Below are 20,039 nucleotides of genomic sequence, written 5' to 3'. Positions count from 1 at the left end.
ATTTGGGTGTGCTGCCTTTGTTTTTTAGTCAGGTTTGCTAGGAGTCTGTCTATCTTGTTGATTTTTTCAAAAAAACAACTCTGTTTTGTTGATTCTTTCTATTTTTTTTGTCTCCAATTCATTTAATTCTTATTTGATTTTAATTATTTGCTTCCGTCTATTGACTGGGGGGTTGGCTTATTGTTCTCTTTCGAGGAGATTATGGTGCTTCCTTAAGTTGCTGAGTTGCTGTTTCTCCAATTTGTTGGTATAGGCACTCAGAGATTTAAATTTTCCTCTGAGTACTACCTTTGCTGTGTCCCAAAGTAGCTGATAATTTGTATACTCTTCTTGGTTGAATTCCATAAGCATTTGAATTTCCGTTTTAATTTCTTCAATGATCCACTGATGGTTCAGCAGTGTGTTGTTTAGTCTCCATGAATTGTAGGATTTTCTGTGGTGGCTGTTTGAGTTGAGCTCTAATTTTATTCCATTGTGGTCTGACAGAATGCAGGGAATGGTTTTGATACCTCTGAACTTGTACAGATTTTCTTTGTGCCCTAAGATGTGATTTATTTTGGAGAATGGTCCCTGTGGTGCTAAAAAGAATGTGTATTCTGATGTTACTGGATGGAATATTCTGTAGATGTCGGTTAAGTATAGTTGGTCTATGCACTTGTTTAGTTCTGTGGTTTCTTTGTTCAGTTTTTGGCATGTTGATCTGTCCAGAGGTGACAGTGGAGTGTTAAAGTCCCCAATTATCAATGTGTTTGGGTCTATGAGTGCTTTTAGAGTCAGTAGTGTTTGTTTGATGAAGTTGGGTGCTCCTGTATTTAGTGTGTATATATTTAGGATGTTTATATCCTCCTGTAGGAGAGATCCCTTTATTAGTATGTAGTAACCTTCTTTGTATCTTCTTATAGTTTTTAATATGAAGTCAATTTTATCTGATACTAGGATTGCAACTCCAGCCTGCTTATAAGGTCTCATATCTAAAATACATGCAGAACTAAAAAAAAATTTACATTCCTCCAAATCAAAACCTCAACGAACCAATAGCCCCCACAACAAGTGGTCTAAAGACTTAAAAAGAGACTTCTCTGATGAGGAAATGAGAATGGCCAAGACACATATGAAAAAGTGCTCTATATCACTGGCCATAAAAGAAATGCAAATCAAAACAACATTGAGATTCCATCTTACACCATTAAGAATGTCCTTTGTCAAGAAAACTAACAATAATAAACATTGGAGGGGATGTGGCCAAAAGGGAACACTGCTTCATTGTTGGTGGGAATGTAAACTGGTTCAGCCACTCTGGCAAGCAGTATGGAGATTCCTCAGAAGGCTAAACATAGAGCTCCCCTATGACCCAGCAGCCCCACTTTTGGGCATCTACCCAAAAGACCACAAACAAGAACACACTAAAGCCACCAGCACAACAATGTTCATCAAAGCACAATTTGTCATAGCTAAAATATGTAACCAACCCAGATGCCCCTCAGTAGACCAATGGATCAGGAAAATGTGGTACATGTACACAATGGAATTTTATGCCTCTATCAGAAAGAATGGCATTGCCCCATTCGTAAGGAAATAGAAGGACTTGGAAAAAAATTATACTAAGTGAAGTGCTGGACTTCGGGGAAGACGGCGGAGGAACTGCAGAGCACTAGCTGAGCTCCCTCTGACATCGCAGTTTTCTCACCCCATAGAAACTTTTACTCCTAGAAGGACATCCAGAGTAAGTTCTAACAATACAGGGATTCTGGCCAGGAAAGAAAAAATCGACTTTGCTCTTCTGAAAACACAGATTTGAGCTCTGGGCAGCATCCCGCCACCTTGCCAGTGCCGGCGCCGGCACAGCGCCCGGGACAGCAACCCGCACTCCACGCAGCTAAAGCACACAGCATAGACCAGGGAGAAATCCTCCAGATGGCAGCTGAGCATGGACAACCTGAAATCACAGAGAAAGCATGAGTACCCCACAAAAGATATTCTCATACATGCCCACAGAGCAGCTTCTGGAAGGCAGCCCTTCCCCCACCACCAGAGCAAAGCGCCATCTTTGCCACTGGCATAGGGTCAGACCAGATTGGAACTAAAGCGGTCCTGGGGAAAGCGAGGTCAAAGTAGCCATCTTTGAAAAGGGCAAGAGGGACCGAACAGTGAGAGCCAGCTCCGCCCAGGAGAACGCCCCCTGCCCAGGCAGGAGGCATGTCCTGGACCTTGGCTTAGCCAGAGGTGCCCCACCCTGCCCACCAGAATTTCTAAATTTAAAGCGAAAGCAGCAAGCAGCTTCTGGCGGCACAGAAACACCAGACGGGGAAACAAACAGTTCCTGAGACATTTAAAGGGTCCCATTACAGAGGAAGCCCAATTCCCAGCCCGAAACGGAGCTTCATTCCATAGCCACCTCCGCCAAGGAGGCCACCCCGCCCAGGAGGGAGGAGCCTCCCCCAGGCAAGCAACTCACAGCTGGTAAACCAGGCCAGAGGCGCCCCACCCTGCTGAGTCCACAGCCTATACAAAGCCAGGCATTAAAGGCAGTGGCCCCACAGCAGACAGAGGAAACATTGGTTCCCGAGAGTGCTCAATTCCCAATCTACAGCGGATGCCCAAGGCATACCTGCAAGCTGTGTGAACCACAGAGACCCAGGATTGCACCAATAGGGGAGAAGTGTCAGAACAGATCCACCCCCTGCAAACTGAAAGCAAGTCAAACCAGCCAATAAGGAAAATAGACTGCAGACCATCCCAAGGAAACCAGAGACTGGGGAAAGACCAACCAAAAAAGGAGGACTCCTTTTTTTTTCTTTTCAAACATTTTTTAAACTTAAAAAAATTTTTTTTTTTCATTTATGAAAGGTCTTTGGTTATTTTTTGGTTTTCCATTTTTACCTGTTTGTTTTATCAAGTTTTTGTGTGTTTGTTTCTTTGTTTGTTTGTTTGGGTTGTTCCTTTTCTGGGTTTTTTTCCTTTTTTTTTTCTTTTTAAAATAATTTTTCTCTGTTTTGTGCATCTGTCTTACACTATTTTTACTTTATTTCTCTCTTTGCATTCTCTTTCTTTAAAAATTACTTTCCTATGAATAACAGCTCCATGCTTTTCTACTAACTCTCCATTGTCTATCATTTTAACCTGTTCTTTCTGTTGATTCTACTCTTCTCCACAATTCCATGTCACTGAAACTAAACCAAAATCACCACCCCCCCCAATACATCTTACTCTATTCTCTTTACTACCTCCAGCTTACCCTCCTGACTTACTGCCTGGACCTCCAGGTTCCATTGACTCCTGGATATTCGATAGAGGGTATCCCAGCTTAATCCGAGTGAATCAAAGGGGTTCATAGAGAAAGCCAGTCCTAAAAGAACTTAATATAAAAACAAGAATTTCTTATGGGGTTGTAACAGTAAATAAGTAACTACTGAATACAGGGCCCAGGATCAGTTGTTATATTGAAATTGTATTCTTTAGGAACACCAAATCTAATTTTATAGACAGGTATACAAGGTATCTGTATATAATTGTGAACTTGTAAGATTTACACAACAGTGCTTGGTAAGGGCTGCTTTAGGTCTTAAATGGTGGTCACAGGTGCTGGTAGACTGGCATTCCCAATCCAAAAGGGCAGAAGGAACACAAGAAAGATGGAAAACAATGAAGTCTTATCCCCCACTCAAAACAAGCAGGAAGCAGAGAAGTCAATCAAAGACATAGAAGAGAACCCCCAAAATGCTCTACAAAGTCTACTGAGAAACATGATAAATGAAAAGTTTGAATCAATTCAGCCAAATATTCTAGAATGTGAGGAGGCAAAGCAAAAATTAATGGAGAATTCCATGGCACCCACAAATAGAAAGATAAATGAACTTCAAGAGTCAAATGAAAAGATTGCTAACCAGCTTAAAGATTTGAGAGACAATACTCAAAACCAAAGTAATGAAGTTAATGAAGTAAAGAAGTCCATACAAGACCTAAGAAATGACATGGAAATCATCAGGAGAGACCAGTCAGAAGAAAAAGAGATTCGAAATCAAGTAGCTAGCCTACAGTCCCGACTAACTGAAGCAGAGGATCGAATTTCAGGAGCTGAAGATTCCTTAGATTCTATGAAGAAAGATCAAAATCAATACAAATCCAGTCCAATCAACAAAACAGATCATTACAATTCACGGAGACAAAACAACACACTGCTGAACCATCAGTGGGTCATTGAAGAAATTAAAACGGAAATTCAAATGTTTATGGAATTCAACCAAGATGAGGACAGAAAGTACCAGCTCCTTTGGGACACAGCAAAGGCAGAACTCAGAGGAAAAATTATATCTCTGAGTGCATACATCAACAAACTAGAGAAACGCCAATTCAATAATTTAAGGAAGCACCTTAATTTCCTTGAGAGAGAACAACAAGCCAAACCCCAAGTCAATAGATGGAAGCAAATAATTAAAATAAAATCAGAATTAAATCAATTAGAGACGAAAAAACCATTGAAAGAATCAACAAAACAAAGAGTTGGTTCTTTGAAAAAATCAAAAAGATAGACAAACCCCTGGCAAACCTGACCAAAAAACAAAGGCAGCACACTCAAATGAACAAGATGAGAGATGAAACAGGTAACATCACCACAGTAATAACGGAAATTCAGAAAATAATAAGGGTCTATTTTTCAAACCATTATGCCAATAAATTGGAGAACTTGAAAGAAATGGATGATTTCCTAGAAAAAAATTCATATACCTAAACTTAACCATGAAGATTTAAACCTTCTAAACAGACCCATATCCAGTATTGAAATAGAAACGGCAATAAATGATCTCCCATGCAAGAAAAGCACAGGTCCAGACGGATTCACTGCATAATTCTACAAGGCCTTCAAAACAGAACTCACACCAATATTTTTCAAACTCTTCAATGAAATTGAAAGAGAACATTCTCTACCAGACTCATTCTATGAAGCCAGTATAACCCTCATCCCAAAACCAGGCAGGGACTCATCATGGAAAGACGACTATAGACCGAATTCCTGGGTGAACATAGACGCAAAAATTCTCAACAAAATTCTGGCCAATCGACTTCAGCAGGTCATCAAAAAAATCGTATACCACGATCAAACTGTATTCATCCCAGGGATGCAAAGTTGGTTTAATATACACAAGTCAGTGAATGTAATCCACCACATCAAACGGAGCAAGGTAAAGAACCACATGGTTTTATCTCTGGATGCGGAAAAAGCGTTTGATAAAATCCAGCACCCATTTATGCTAAAAGCCCTGGAAAAACTGGGATTCCAGGGAACATTCCTGAATATAATCAAGGCAGTTTATGACAAACCAACAGCAAGCATAACTCTAAATGGTGAAAACTAAAGCCATTCCCTTTAAAATCATGAACAAGGCAGGGATGTCCACTCTCTCCCCTGCTCTTCAACATAGCACTATAATTCCTAGCCAGAGCAATTAGGGAAGAAGAAAATATAAAGGGGATCGAAATAGGAAAAGATGAAGTTAAAATGTCTCTCTTCGCAGATGACATGATCCTATACCTAAAGAATCCCATAGACTACCCCCAAGCTACTAGAGTTGATCCAAAACTTTGGCAAAGTTGCAGGATATAAAATAAACCCTCAAAAATCAACGGCCTTTCTCTATGCTAATGACCCAAAGACTGAGGTTGAAATCAGGAAAGCAACTCCTTTTGCAATAGCCCCCAAAAACATAAAATACCTAGGAATAACCTTAACCAAAGAAGAGCAAGACCTCTTTGAGGAGAACTTTAAAAGCTTGAAAAATGAAATTATGTCAGAACTAAGGAAATTGAAAAACCTCCCATGCTCCTGGATTGGGAGGATTAATATAATCAAAATGGCAATATTGCCAAAGGCTATCTACAAATTCAATGCAATACCCGACACCATTTTTTAATGAAATAGAGGAAGCAATCCAGAAATTCATATGGAACAATAAAAGACCTAGAATAGCAAAAACAATCCTAAGGAGAAAGAACAATGCTGGAGGAATTACAATACCCAACTTCAAGCTGTATTATAAAGCTATAATAATAAAAACAGCTTGGTATTGGCACCGGAACAGGCCTGAAGACCAATGGAACAGAATTGAAGACCCGGGAATGAACCCACAGAACTACGCCTACTTAATCTTTGATAAAGGAGCTAAAACAATAGTTTGGAAGAAAGACAGTCTCTTTAACAAATCGTGCTGGCAAAACTGGCTCAACACATGCAACAAACTAAAACTAGATCCTTATATATCACCCTGCACCAAAATCAATTCCAAATGGATTAAAGACCTCAAAATCAAAACAGACACCCTGAAAACACTAAAGGAAAGAGTAGGAGAAACACTTGGGCTCTTTGGCACAGGACGTAACTTCCTTAACAATGACCCAGAAAGGCTACAAATCAAAGAAAGGTTTGACAAATGGGACTGCATCAAACTGCAGAGCTTCTGCACCGTAAAGAACATAGCTCACAAGATAAACAGAAAGCCCACAGATTGGGAGAAGATCTTCACTGGCCATTCAACGGACAAAGGCCTCATCTCTAAAATATATGCAGAACTAAAAACATTACCTCCTTCCAAAACAAAACCGCAAAGAACCAGTAGCCCCCTCATCAAGTGGGCTAAAGACTTACAAAGAGACTTCTCTGATGAGGAAATGAGAATGGCCAAGAGACATATGAAAAAGTGCTCTACATCACTGGCCATAAAAGAAATGCAAATCAAAACAACATTGAGATTCCATCTCACCCCAGTAAGAATGTCATATATCAAAAAAAAACTAACAATAACAATTGCTGGAGGGGATGTGGCCAAAAGGGAAACCTACTTCATTGTTGGTGGGAATGTAAACTGGTTCAGCCACTCTGACAAGCAGTATGGAGATTCCTCAGAAGGCTAAATATAGAACTCCCCTATGGCCCAGCAGCCCCACATTTGGGTATCTATCCAAAAGACCACAAACAAAGTCACAGTAAAGCCACCAGCACAACAATGTTCATCGCAGTGCAATTTGTCATAGCTAGAAACGGGAACCAACCCAGATGCCCCTCAGTAGATGAATGGATCAGGAAAATGTGGTACATATACACAATGGAATTTTATGCCTCTATCAGAAAGAATGACATTGCCCCATTTGTAAGAAAATGGAAGGACTTGGAAAAAGTTATACTAAGTGAAGTGAGCCAGACCCAAAGAAACATGGACTCTATGGTCTCCCTTATTGGGAATAATTAGTACAGGTTTAGGCAAGTCATAGCAGAGCATCACAAGGGCCCAGTAGATATACCCTTATGAACACATAAGACGATAATAAGTGAAATGAACTCCATGTTATGGAAATTACTGTTATATCTCTGTTGTAATTACTTTCAACATCCGATGTGAAACCGTAGCTTCTATTATTGATGATGTTCTTGTATCACCTTCCTGTGGTTGTACCTACACTATCTCTGTAATCTTATCTGAGTATATTGGAAACCTTGTATACTGGTATTAGAAGTAGGAAATTGAAAGTGAATACCAAAATAGAGAGACACAGGGTAAAAAAAGCCAAACAACTACAAAAGCAATACTTGCAAAACTGTTTGGTGTAAGTGAACTGAACACCTCAGGGGGGGAAAGGGAAAGGGGGAGGAGGGAGGGTGGTATGAGGGACAAGGTAACAAACAGTACAAGAAATGTATCCAATGCCTAATGTATGAAACTGTAACCTCTCTGTACATCAGTTTTCTAATAACAGTTTGGAAAAAAAGTTATACTAAGTGAAGTTTGCCAGATCCAAAGAAACATGTACTCTATGGTCTCCCTCATAGGGAATAATTAACACAGGTTTAGCCTAGTCACAGCAGAGGATCACAAGAGCCTAATAGCTATGCCGTTAGGAACACATAAGATGATGCTAAGTGAAATGAACTCCATGTTGTGGAAATGACTGTTATATTGCTGTTGTAATTACTTTCAACATGCCATGTGAAACCGTAGCTTCTATTGTTGATAATCCTCTTGTATCCCCTTCCTGTGGTTGTACATGCACTATCACTGTATCTCATCTGAGTACACTCGATACTGCATATCCTGGCATTAGAACTAGGAGAGTGAAAGGGAATACCAAACTTGAGAAACAGGACAAAAAGACAAACGACTACAAAAGCAATACTTGCAAAACTGTTTGGTGTAAACCAACTGAACAACTCATGGGGGGGGGGAGGGAAAGAGGGAAGGAGGAGAGGGGAATGAGGGAGGAGGTAACAAACAGTACAAGAAATGTATGTAATGCCTAACGTATGAACTGTACCTTCTCCGTACCTCAGTTTGACAATAAAATTTTTTTTAAAAAAAAGAAACTTGCCATCTTAAAACTGTTGAACTTGAAGCAAAAGGAATGAAAGCTTGGGTCCTACTTTCACTTTTTGGTTCTTCTCTTTTTCTGTATATCCAATCCCCTGGTAGTCAAGGTCAGCTAGACTGAAGAGGTGTGGCATCCACTATACTGAATCTCAGTGATGGAATAGAAATCCTTGGTGAGGTTGACAGATGAGAGGCTGAAATCTACCACCAAACACTCGGGGATTTTTACTCTATACATACAAATTTGTCACTTTTACCCATGATCCTTCTGTTCTACCAGGGTTATAATAAAGATAAACAACACAATGAAGTCCATGTGGAAAGTTTTTTTTTATCTTGTAAACAAAATTACCAGTGGAGTCTAGAACTGATTAGAGTTAGTCTTTTGGCTACTCCATTATTTTACTCTCTTATAACACAATGAAATTAAAACATTTAGAAGTCAAAATAGCCACATTTGTGTATAAATGTTGATTTACACTTTTGCTTATAATATGTATGTACAATTAGTTTGGACTATAATCATAAGGATAGAGTGGAAGTTAATTAAATTTATAGAGGAAAAAATAAAGAGCTGTCAGGTACTAGTGGCTTACCTCTTTAATCCTAACTATTCAGGAGTCTGAGATCTAAGCTCTCAGTTTGAAGCCATCCTGGCTAGAAAAATCTGTGTGACTCTTATCTTCAATAAACTACTCAGAAAAGTCTAGAAGTGGTGCTCTGGCTCAAGTGGCAGAGCAATAACGTTGAACACAAAGAAGCTCTGGAACAGCAGCCAGGCCCTGAGTTCAAGCCCTAGGACCTGGAAAAAGAAAAAGAAAAAAGAAAAAAGGCCATTTCCAGTATCTGGAGAGGTGAAGAATAGGGAGGAGTTATTATTTACTAGACACAGAGCTTTGATTTCATTCTATAGATACGCATCTACACATAACTCTGATTTGTTTAAATGACAGTTAATGTATGATTTAAATAGTTAAATAATAAAGTATATGTTATATACATTTGAATGAGGGAAAACTTAACTCCTCTCAAGTGTAAGACTTCATTTTGTATGTTAACAGCTATATTATAACATGAGCCAATTTTATTGGAATTTGACTTTTTTCTGTGCATCCAAAAGGAAAAAAAAAGCAACTTTCTAAATGGTAATAATTGAATTGTTAAGATATTATGTGTTGCACATATAACTATTATCATATTTATTGGAATTTTAGAAGGCTCATCTTACTAGGATTCAATGTTTGAAAAATGTATTTAAAATGATCACAAAGCGAGTCTGTAAAAACAGTAGAAATTTTCTGTCACAGTTGAAATTCAGAAGCAAGGTATTAGGCAGGCTGCTTTCCCTACCAAAGCTTCAGAGGAGAATCTATTCTTTGCCTTTTGTAGCTTCTGGTGATTTACTTGAGCCTAGCTTATGGCTACATCATTTTGGTATCTATCTTCACTTAAAGTCCAAAATAATCTCATTTCACATTTGTTCACTTAATTACATCTACAAACATATTAAAATAAGGTAATGTTTACAGTTCTTAAGGATTAGCACATAAATACATCTTTTGAGGGGGCCACAATGCAGTCCACTGCAATGATCATGATTTTCTTAAATCACAATTTATGAGTAATGTGGAGAAATATTGAAATTACCTTTGCACTGGGATTCTTGCTTGCAGAGATGACCCTTTATAATCTTTCCATCAGTACAGCATAGAACACATTTATTTTATATTTTTAATTTGAATTTTATTGCAAAGGTGATGTACAGAGGAGTTACAATTACGTAAGTCAGGTAATGAGTACATTTCTTATTGAACAGTGTCACCCAACCACCTTCATTTCCTCCCAGTTTTCCCCCTCTTAACCCCCCCCCCAGCCCCATCACGTTGTGTAGTTAATTTCCAACATAGTGTCTAGTGAGTATCACTGCTGAATTGGTTCACCCTTTGTCCTGCCATTTCTCTGCTTCCTCTTTCCCTCTCCAAGTCTGATAAACATATAAAAGATAAAAAGTACGGAAATTCAAAAAAAAAAAAACTACAAGTAAAGACAATGGATTGTAAAAGACAAATAATTGCACATGGACATGATTGATTAAACAGCACTCCAAAATTCACACAGTGAGAACACAATTATTTCTAAATGTGAATAAAATCAAGAATTACTTTCTTATACCCCTTCAATGAGACCCATATTCTTTATCCCCAGATCTATACAATATAAAATGCCAGGAGATTGTGAGCATCTCCCAGGAATTAAAGTCCTGTTGTTTTCTTGAACTTTATCTTCTGACGTCATACAATCTGCTAAAACTGAGATTGCAAGGAATTTCCCCACCTTTACAAGTATTGTTCCTTCATGGATAATATTTTTCCCTAAACTAATTTCAATAATGGCCTGTTTTAGTTTCTATTTGATGACTTGTAATATAAATAATTATAATTAATATAACTATATATACAATAACTATCATATATTCATTGTTGTCCAAAGTGTACTAAATGTAGAAGTAAGAGATAAGAAAAGTATTTCTATAAAAACTTAAGTATATACTTGTTGGAGTAGGAGGGTGCTCAGATAAAATCCAATTATAAGGCATAAAGGACAAATAGATTCATGAGAATGGATGTGTTTTATTACCTTAATATTAAATTATGAAGTTGTTTACCATCTAATCACCAGATGCATTGATCACCAGAGCTTTCCATATCCTATTCAGAAAATCCTGAAAAATTGTGTTCAAGTCTAATATCATGCCCATGTGGAAATGGCTGTATAACACCCTTCTTCCTGGGATTGTATATGGGTAATACAAACAACTTTTGGATTAATAATTTCATCATGGCACAAACATGCAAATAAATAGAACCTTTATTTTTTGGGGGGACAAGTGGCATGAATAAATGGACCTCTTTACTTTAGCAAGTTCCATATCAGTGATTTATACCTTTAGTATTTTTTGCAGGGACACCTTTATCTTGTATGATACCCATCTACAATTTGTCTAATGACAATATGAAGGCCTATTACATAGCCCCTGTGCTACATGGTCACTGGTTTTCTTCGTGACATTTTTATGTATGAAGCACTCTGATATCATCCATATATTATCTATGGCTCCCCAAGAGCTGAAGCCTTGCAGAGCTTAAAAATAAACCAAATAAAACAAAAAACCTTGCAAAGGTTAGAAAAAGGTGAAGGTAAAATTTTGTACATCAGCTTTTATTTTTAAACATCCTTTTACTGTGAGGAAAAGAACAGAAACATCATAAAAATAAACACATCCTAGAATCCCTCTTCAACTTCTAAAAAAAAGGTCATTGAAATAATTTTAAAATTCTACTGCTGGCAATAGAAAAGGAAATATTGAGGGGAAAAGCAGCCATTCAAACATCCATTGCTGTATTTTCAATAGAGAAAGCAAATCATTTTCCAAAGCAACAAACTAAGACTTCCATCCAGTTAGTTCTCCAATTCTTTAAAGTTTGACTAAAAATGAACTCACCTTCAAAGCTATCTTATCAATGCTTACTATGTTTATCATCAGGTTTAAAATTTAAGAGTACACTGTGGCTAAGGAAAAAGTGATACAGTGTTAAGGTGATACACTCCTAGCTTTCTTGGACTTCTTTTCTTATTTTTCTTCTCTCAAGATGAGGCAAATGTTCTTCTTTCTTTTGAAGAAACCTACAGGAAATATGTTACTTTGTATTCCTCCCTGATTTTACACAGGCAAGATCAAACACTTCACGGTCATAATTTAAAATTTATAGCGTTGTTCAGCCACTCTGGCAAGCGGTATGGAGATTCCTCAGAAGGCTAAACATAGAACTCCCCTATGACCCAGCAGCCCCACTTTGGGGTATCTATCCAAAAGACCACAAACCCAATCACACTAAAACCACCAGCACAACAATGTTCATTGGAGCACAATTTGTCATAGCTACAATCTGGAAACAACCCAGATGCCCCTCAGTAGAAGAATGGATCAGGAAAATGTGGTAGATATACACAATGGAATCTTATGCCTCTATCAGAAAGAATGACATTGCGGGGCTGGGAATATGGTCTAGTGGCAAGAGCACTTGCCTCGTATACAGAAGCCCTGCATTCAATTCCCCAGTACCACATATATAGAAAATGGCCAGAAGTGGAGCTGTGGCTCAAGTGACAGAGTGCTAGCCTTGAGCAAAAAGAAGCCAGGAACAGTGCTCAGGCCCTGAGTCCAAGGCCCAGGACTGGCAAAAAAGAAAAAAGACCAAAAAAAAAAAAAAAAAAAAAAAAAAAAAAAGAAAGAAAGAATGACATCGCCCCATTTGTAAGGAAATGGAAGGACTTGGAAATAGTTATACTAAGTGAAGTGAGCCAGACCCAAAGAAACATGGACTCTATGGTCTCCCTTATAGGGAATAATTAGCACAGGTTTAGGCAAGTCACAGCAGAGGATCACAGGAGCCCAATAGATATACCCTTACAAACACATAAGATAATGCTAAGAGAAATGAACTCTATGTTATGGAAACGATTGTTATATCACAGTTGTAACTACTTTTAACGTGCCATATGTAACTGTAGCCTCTATTATTGATGATCTTCTCGTATCACCTTCCTGTGGTTGTACCTATACTTTCTCTGTATCTTATCTGAATATATTGGAAACCGGGTATACTGGTGTTAGAACTAGGAAATTGGAAGCGAATACCAAAATCAAAAGACACAGGGTAAAAAAAGACAAACAACTTCAAAAGCAATACTTGCAAAACTGGTGTAAATGAACTGAACAACTGAACAACTCCTGGGGAGAGGGGCAGGGAAAGGGGGAGGGGGAGGGGGGAATGAGGGACGAGGTAACAAACAGTACAAGAAATGTATCCAATGCCTAATGTATGAAACTGTAACCTCTCTGTAATTCAGTTTGATAATAAAAAATATTAAAAAATAGAGCTTTTCTTATAAAATCATGCAATGATCATTTTAAAAGCTTTTATTATCTTCAAATACTGCAATTTGTATTGAGTAGATATCTCTTCCCATAAAATATGTTATGATATAAATTTTATATTTATCTAAATTATTTTATACAAATTACATAGGAAACCAAGCAATTAAAGAAATCAGTCATGGACTAAGAAAATTCAAAATCTCTATATTTTGGACTTGTGAGTAGGATAATCCATTCTTGAAAAAAAAATACATTTCTATTTGAGTTTATTCCCACAGTAATTAAGACTATTTTATATACCTTTCATTAAATAACCAACTCTAAATGTAAGAAGTATCCCTAACTTTTTCCAATTCAATAAATAAGTGTCAGGGCTTCAACTCATCACTGGTCCAGTCTCAACAATAAAATTTTGTTTTGTTTTGTTTTCTTCTGTTTTGTTTTAGAATATGACATGTAGCTTTTATTATGGGACAAAGATGTCTGTTGTTTTGTTTCATTTTTGTAAGTCTGCTTAAACACGTTTTTTTTTTAACTCCATGGCCTTTTTTTTTTTCAAATCCTACATATACATATCAGAATTCATGAAGTAATTAGAGGCAAATAAGTAGAAGTCTACATAAATTTTATTCCTGGAAAGGCTGACTAGAAAATATCCAGAAATTTCCTACCATAAATTTCAGAAAAGAACACGAAAGTAGATAATAGCAGAGGATCCAATAAATATTGAAAATCTCAAGAATTTTGAAAGACCATTTCAAAGATGGTTGTGGTTGCTGAATAGTGCTTGAAAATTTAAAAATCTCCAACCTAAAAAGGACAAATAAACAGCAAAGCCAAAACTCTTTGGGCAACATTCATCATAAATCTAGGTCATAATTATAATGAGGAAGTACGAACTACATGAAGGTAAAAAGTCTACCAATACTCAGATGTCTTGCATGATATCAAGTTCTGTGCCAGAACAGAGAAAATGAACAGAATCTCTGAGTTACCTAAGAACAAGGGATCACAAATAAATAAATATGAATTCATAGCAGCTGGAACTGGAAAAAGGCAACACTGAATCCCATAACAGGTGAATACAAAGATCCTTCAGCAGAATTTTAAAGTGTACAAATGGCCAATAGCTTATTACATGCCAAAACTGACAAACAAATGATCAATACTACAGCAAAAATGTCTTTGCTGTGAGAAACATCCTAAAGGGGAAACACAATTTGACCCAAGAGTTCTAAGAGTAAAGGAAATACCCGGGTAAAAGAAGAGACACAAAAATCGCTTCATCTCAGAATACAACCGTCATATTTCTGTGAACTAAATGAAAGTCAGAAAAGAAAATACCCAGAAAGTCTGTGAATTAATACAGATTATCTTGTGCCATTTATTTTGAACCTTCTCCCTAGGGTGGCCTTAATTACCTATCCTCTTGATCTCTGCCTAACGATAATTTACATAGGCCCAATTGCTAAAATAGCAAAGGAAAGTAAGAATATAAAGAAATATGAGTATATATTAGGATTTCAATATTTCTTATACAAATGAGAAAATCTAATTTTATTTAATAATTTTAATCTAATGAAGGAAAGGAAAACTCAACGGAGTTGACAGTATATTTAAGAAATTATGAAAGCAAATTTTTCAAATATTCTAATCTCTTTCTTCTTTACATGTAAATTCTCTCTACCAAACATAGGCTTTATTACATTCCTAAGATTATGACTTTTCTAAAGCTGAAATTGACCTGTTGAGTCTAATAAACCATAAATAGTTGAATTTTCTACAGTTCTAGTAACTAATCTATCTTCGTGGCTCATTTCTAGCAACCTCAATTATTTAGATTTTCAGACAAAAATTAAGAAAAAGTTGGAAATTATTAAGTAGTATTACCTCTAATATTATAACAACATTTATTACATTGAATATTTCTATACTAAGGTTGAAAAATAATTTTAAATGACTATAAATTTCTTGGCACCAAGACAATACAATTATGCAATGGATCTTGGAAGTATTAAAGTATTTATCTTAAGAAAGTTAATTGGCCTTCCTAGGGAATTTTCCTTTGAGAAATGGACATTAGAAAATCACCTCACAATTTTATCCTGAGGATTTGTATTAGTGAAGCTTCTCCATGCTAAAGCATTCTACAACTCCCACTCTTTTAGTTACTCTTCAACATCATAATTTATTTATTTCTTCAGCAAAGACTTGTCATTACCCTTTGTGTGCTGAGGGCACCTCTCACATTCAATGTGCAGTGGTAACAAGTCACTTCAATATTTTCTTGTATTAGATTTAAAGAAAAGATGATATGAACTGGATTAGGATTTTAGTTGTCTCCTTCAGACATTAACAAGATAGCATAGAGAATTAATATAAAATTTTAAATAAAACCTGCTTAATTTATTTTCTAATTAACCACAATACTATTAATTTAAGCCTTAAGCAAGAATATATGAATGTCCATAATACACACAGAATATACACAAACACAAAAAGTGGAATTTTTCTCATCTATTAGGAAGAATATCACATCATTTATAAAGAAGTGGATGGACTATAGAACGATTTGGGATAATAAATTGAAAAATTACCAAGAAATTATCAAGTAATAGCTGTATTATTTATTAGCATATTGTGATTCAACTCAATTTTTTTCTTAACAAACACACATGTTGGGGATTCAGCTTGGCCTTGAAGGGGGAAGGGCAATGAGAGCGATCCCAAGATGCTGCCCTTCCCCCAGCCCTGGGGCAGTGTGGAAGGGAGCCACTCCCACCTTCCAGCTTCAACTGGAAGAGAAGCAAAGCAGCCCCCACCTCTCGGCTCGGCCACGTGTGTAATGGCAGAGACCCAGAGACCCGGTCCTTGGGGGGCTGTGGTCTCCGCCCATAGAGGAAGCCCCGTGACATCACTTGATGGACAGTCCATTAGCCAATCATTAAGACCCAGTTAGTTCCTCCTCTTCCTGCCTGCCATTACTGTTATATAAACCCCTCCCTTGAATAAAACCTTTTGAGGCTGGCAGTCCATCGGACCAGCTCCCCGAGATCTCCATGTCTGGCATCTGCTCTTATATGTGAGGGGGACAGGGAGAGGTCTCGGCATCCTACCTCAGCTCGGCTTAGCCCGATAGGGACACGCTCTGTCTCTCCTTCTGGTGGGAGAATTAGAGCCGACTGCCCCTCACAATTTGGGGCTTGGTGTCTCCCCGGGAAAAGGGGGGGATGTGGGATTTAAGCCCCACAAATTGGCGCCCAATGTGGGGCAAACGAACGCACGGCTGGTCGAGGTTTAATAACCACACAGGCTACGCAGAGCAATTCGTGTTTCAGGGGTAGGACGTGCCCATCCAGATGGGGCAAATGCATAGAGAAAGAAGCAGATTTTCCGCTGCCCTCAGGGGGATGGGCTCATGTGGCTTCGCAAGTCCCAGGACACTGCTCCAGAAAGAGTGGTCCCGCCATGGCGGCATCGCACCAAGTGGAGGAAGCGTAGGGCACAGGCATGCGCGGAGGGTGATCTGGGCTCTGTGTGGCCTCCGGCGGCAGCAGCAGTCTGGTCCGGGCCCCCCGCCGGGGATCGCGAGTGATGGTGGCTCTGCACGCTGGGCTCCGGGGACGTGGGGCCCAGGGCATTCGACTGGCCAGTGCTTCCTTCCTTAGGAGGCGCCATGGGCGGGGCCCAAGGCAAGAGGTGGGCACCTCAGGAGGTCGCGGCCCGGCAATGTTTGGGACATGGCGGGAGAGAAAGCGACGAGGCTCGCTGAGTGCCTGGAGCACAGGATTTTTTGGGCAGGAACTGTTTTTGCGCTGGCTCCCTCCCCGCACCTCTGAGGCCTGGGAACTTACCAAGCATGCCTACCTACAATCTAATGCTGGGATAAAAGCTTAAATTACATTGCTAGATGAAAATTTTAACAACCAGAGTGCTAACATTTGCCAGGTCAAAGGCACCATAGCTGTTGGGAGCCACAGAGTTGTCTTGGGATTTTATGACTAGGAGAGGTTTCTTTTTTGTTTTTATCAAGCACGGGGTTCTATTATGGGCAAAATAATACCCTTTGCCACTGGAATTCCAGAAAACTTAAATGGCCAATCAAAAAAGCAATTTTAAGAGCGCTCAAAGTTCATATGCATTGTCTATGTGTCTGTATGTCTGTATGTCTGTTGGTAAAACTTAAAAGCAGAACAAAAATAGGTTTTCAACCCAAACTGGTCATGTTTGGGTACAAACAAATGTGTCTAAGAAAAACTACAAAAACGTTCAAATATACAGCATGTGGTATAAGTACAATGATATAAAACCAGTGTGTTATTCTTTATTTAATTCTTTGGTATAAATTAAGATTTTACCTTCCCATTTTTCTCTCTTGTGCTCTCATAAACTCTTAAGATCAAAGAATCGGAATCATTTCATACAAATGTGACTATTAACCTAAATTTTACTGACCCAAAATTAACATTTTGCTTCCTAGGATACAGGTCCAATTTGTGTATTAACTGCATGGACTGTGGCAAAAAGCCACCACAGTCTGTTCCCAAACTGCCTGGTTTCACTACTAATGATCTTGTCCCAAGATTAGAGTTGGGTTCATAATAGTCCTATCCTAACAGTTAGTCCAGTTTAAAACATAAAGTTATTTTGGTGGCCACATTGCTAGCCATGTGGATTTTGTGATTAAGAAAATCCTTTTACCCTGTTTAAACCAGAAAAGCATCAGCCTATGAAAGCCAGGAATACTGAGGGATTTTAAATATCGTAACCAGTCTGTGTAGAATTTTCAGGCAACCCAAAAGGAGATGTGACAGCCTTATCTAGAGGGCTCTCTGAGATGCTACTGCAGCCTTGCCCAGAACTCTCATGCCTGACTCCATTGCATGGCATGGAGCCTGCTGATTTGGGATAAAAGACACAGCCACTTTCACATTGTTTTAACCCTCTGCCCTCTGATTGTTGTTCATTTGTGCTCTCTTCCACTTTCCAGTAAGGTTAAATGATGCTTTAATTTGATGGCACATAGATCTCATGTTCTATAAGTGTTACAGCATAACTTTGACAAGCAATTTTTGGTCAGCTCTCAACAAGTTACAAATGGGTTATTTCTGTTGTTTTCATTGTTGCTTCAATTGGAAATATAAAGGGCCTTTATATCCAAGACTCCTTGGCAGCAAAATGCTGAAAGCGGCACTGTGGTTCAAGTGGTAGAGCACTAACCTCAAGCAGAAGTACTCAGGGACAGTGCTCAGGCCCTGAGTTCAAAACCCATAAATGCAGATGGAAGCATGCCATCCCAGCAACAAGTGCTGGAACTCCCGGGACTCAGCCAGTCCAGGAGACAGGGATGTAGAGTGGAGTGAGAGGAGAATGGTGTCACATCCTAAACAGAGTTGCCTTGTCTCGCCCTTTCAAAACTGATCAAAGCTAGGAAATCAAAAGAAATAGTACCTGTCCATTTTCCTTTTTTCTGCCAGATGTATATATGTATATATATATATATATATATATATATATATATATTTATTTATTTATTTATTTATTTATTTTTGCCTGTAACTGGCTACGCCAAACCAGTTCTCTGTCACTAAACACTTCTTTCAGTCATTCCTCCTTACCTGTTCATTTCACAATTGGGTTTGTGCTCCAAATGGAACTTTTCTGGCTTATGCCCAGGGTATGTTCTATGCCATTCATGTTAACTAGCCCAAAAAAACTTGTCAGTCATGCTTGACCTTTTCAAAAGTCTCTTTTAACAGAATAACATCTCTTGCTGAGATCACCACCTGGAAACTTGTCATTCATAGCCGTCACCCTAACACAGACCTGAACCCTGGAGGCCCCAGCCCTAGGAACTTCTGGGTATGCCCAAGATGCAGGAGTTGGCCACAGGAGACCATGGCACCCATTGGCCCTGATGGCCATGCCATTCTCGTGGTAATGATAACATTTGCCAGCCACACTGGATGGTAGCAGGCCATATGACAGATGAGGGGCCCTTGATCACTTCGCCCCCTTTCAGCAGGAAGTAGCTCCAGAAGAAATAATATTTGCCCATACTCCCAGCCTGGTGCCTGCCTGTGTCATAATTTAAAAAAAAAAAAAGAGGGGGATCAACCCCGATGACTAATTAAGAATAGCTATACTTATATTAAATATCTTAAGAAATATCTTTTAAAAAATTAAATCTTCCCAAAACAGTGGGAAGGAGCCTTGTATGCCTTTCCAGATTGGAAAACTAAACTCAGAGCACTCGCTCTGGAGAAATGTCTTCTTGCCTTCTCTAGGAAAACAAGGACCATACTGGATTTCTTCTGCTCTTCCATGGAACGATGGAAAGCCTACCTGCACACAACAGCAATAGCATTAGGAGACAGCCAGCTTCCTTTCCCTGTTTGATTTCTAGACTCTTCCTTGAGCATCCCTCATGGCGCAATTTTTTGCCGTGGCGATATTGCCCACGGCCTTGCACAGGGATTAAAATAGGGAATTGCACTGTTTCTCCCTTTTGCCTTTCACCCTGCTGTTAGGGAGTCCCGTTGGAGGGAAATAGGAGCTGAGGGTTTTGACATTCAACCTCAATGTTTCATGATAAAAATGTTTTAAAAAGTAAGCGCAAAGGTTTAGCACCTTCGCCTCAAAGTTTATAAAAAAAAGAATGTTTTAGTAACTATATGTTAAGTTGTCAGCTACAGTGGACTACCAAAGTCGCTGGAATTTAGACCTGCTTCTACCTCACCGCCAAA

This window comes from Perognathus longimembris, chromosome 1, assembly GCF_023159225.1.
Source record: "Perognathus longimembris pacificus isolate PPM17 chromosome 1, ASM2315922v1, whole genome shotgun sequence".
Classification (NCBI taxonomy): domain Eukaryota; kingdom Metazoa; phylum Chordata; class Mammalia; order Rodentia; family Heteromyidae; genus Perognathus; species Perognathus longimembris.
Note: the sequence above shows the minus strand (reverse complement) of the source record.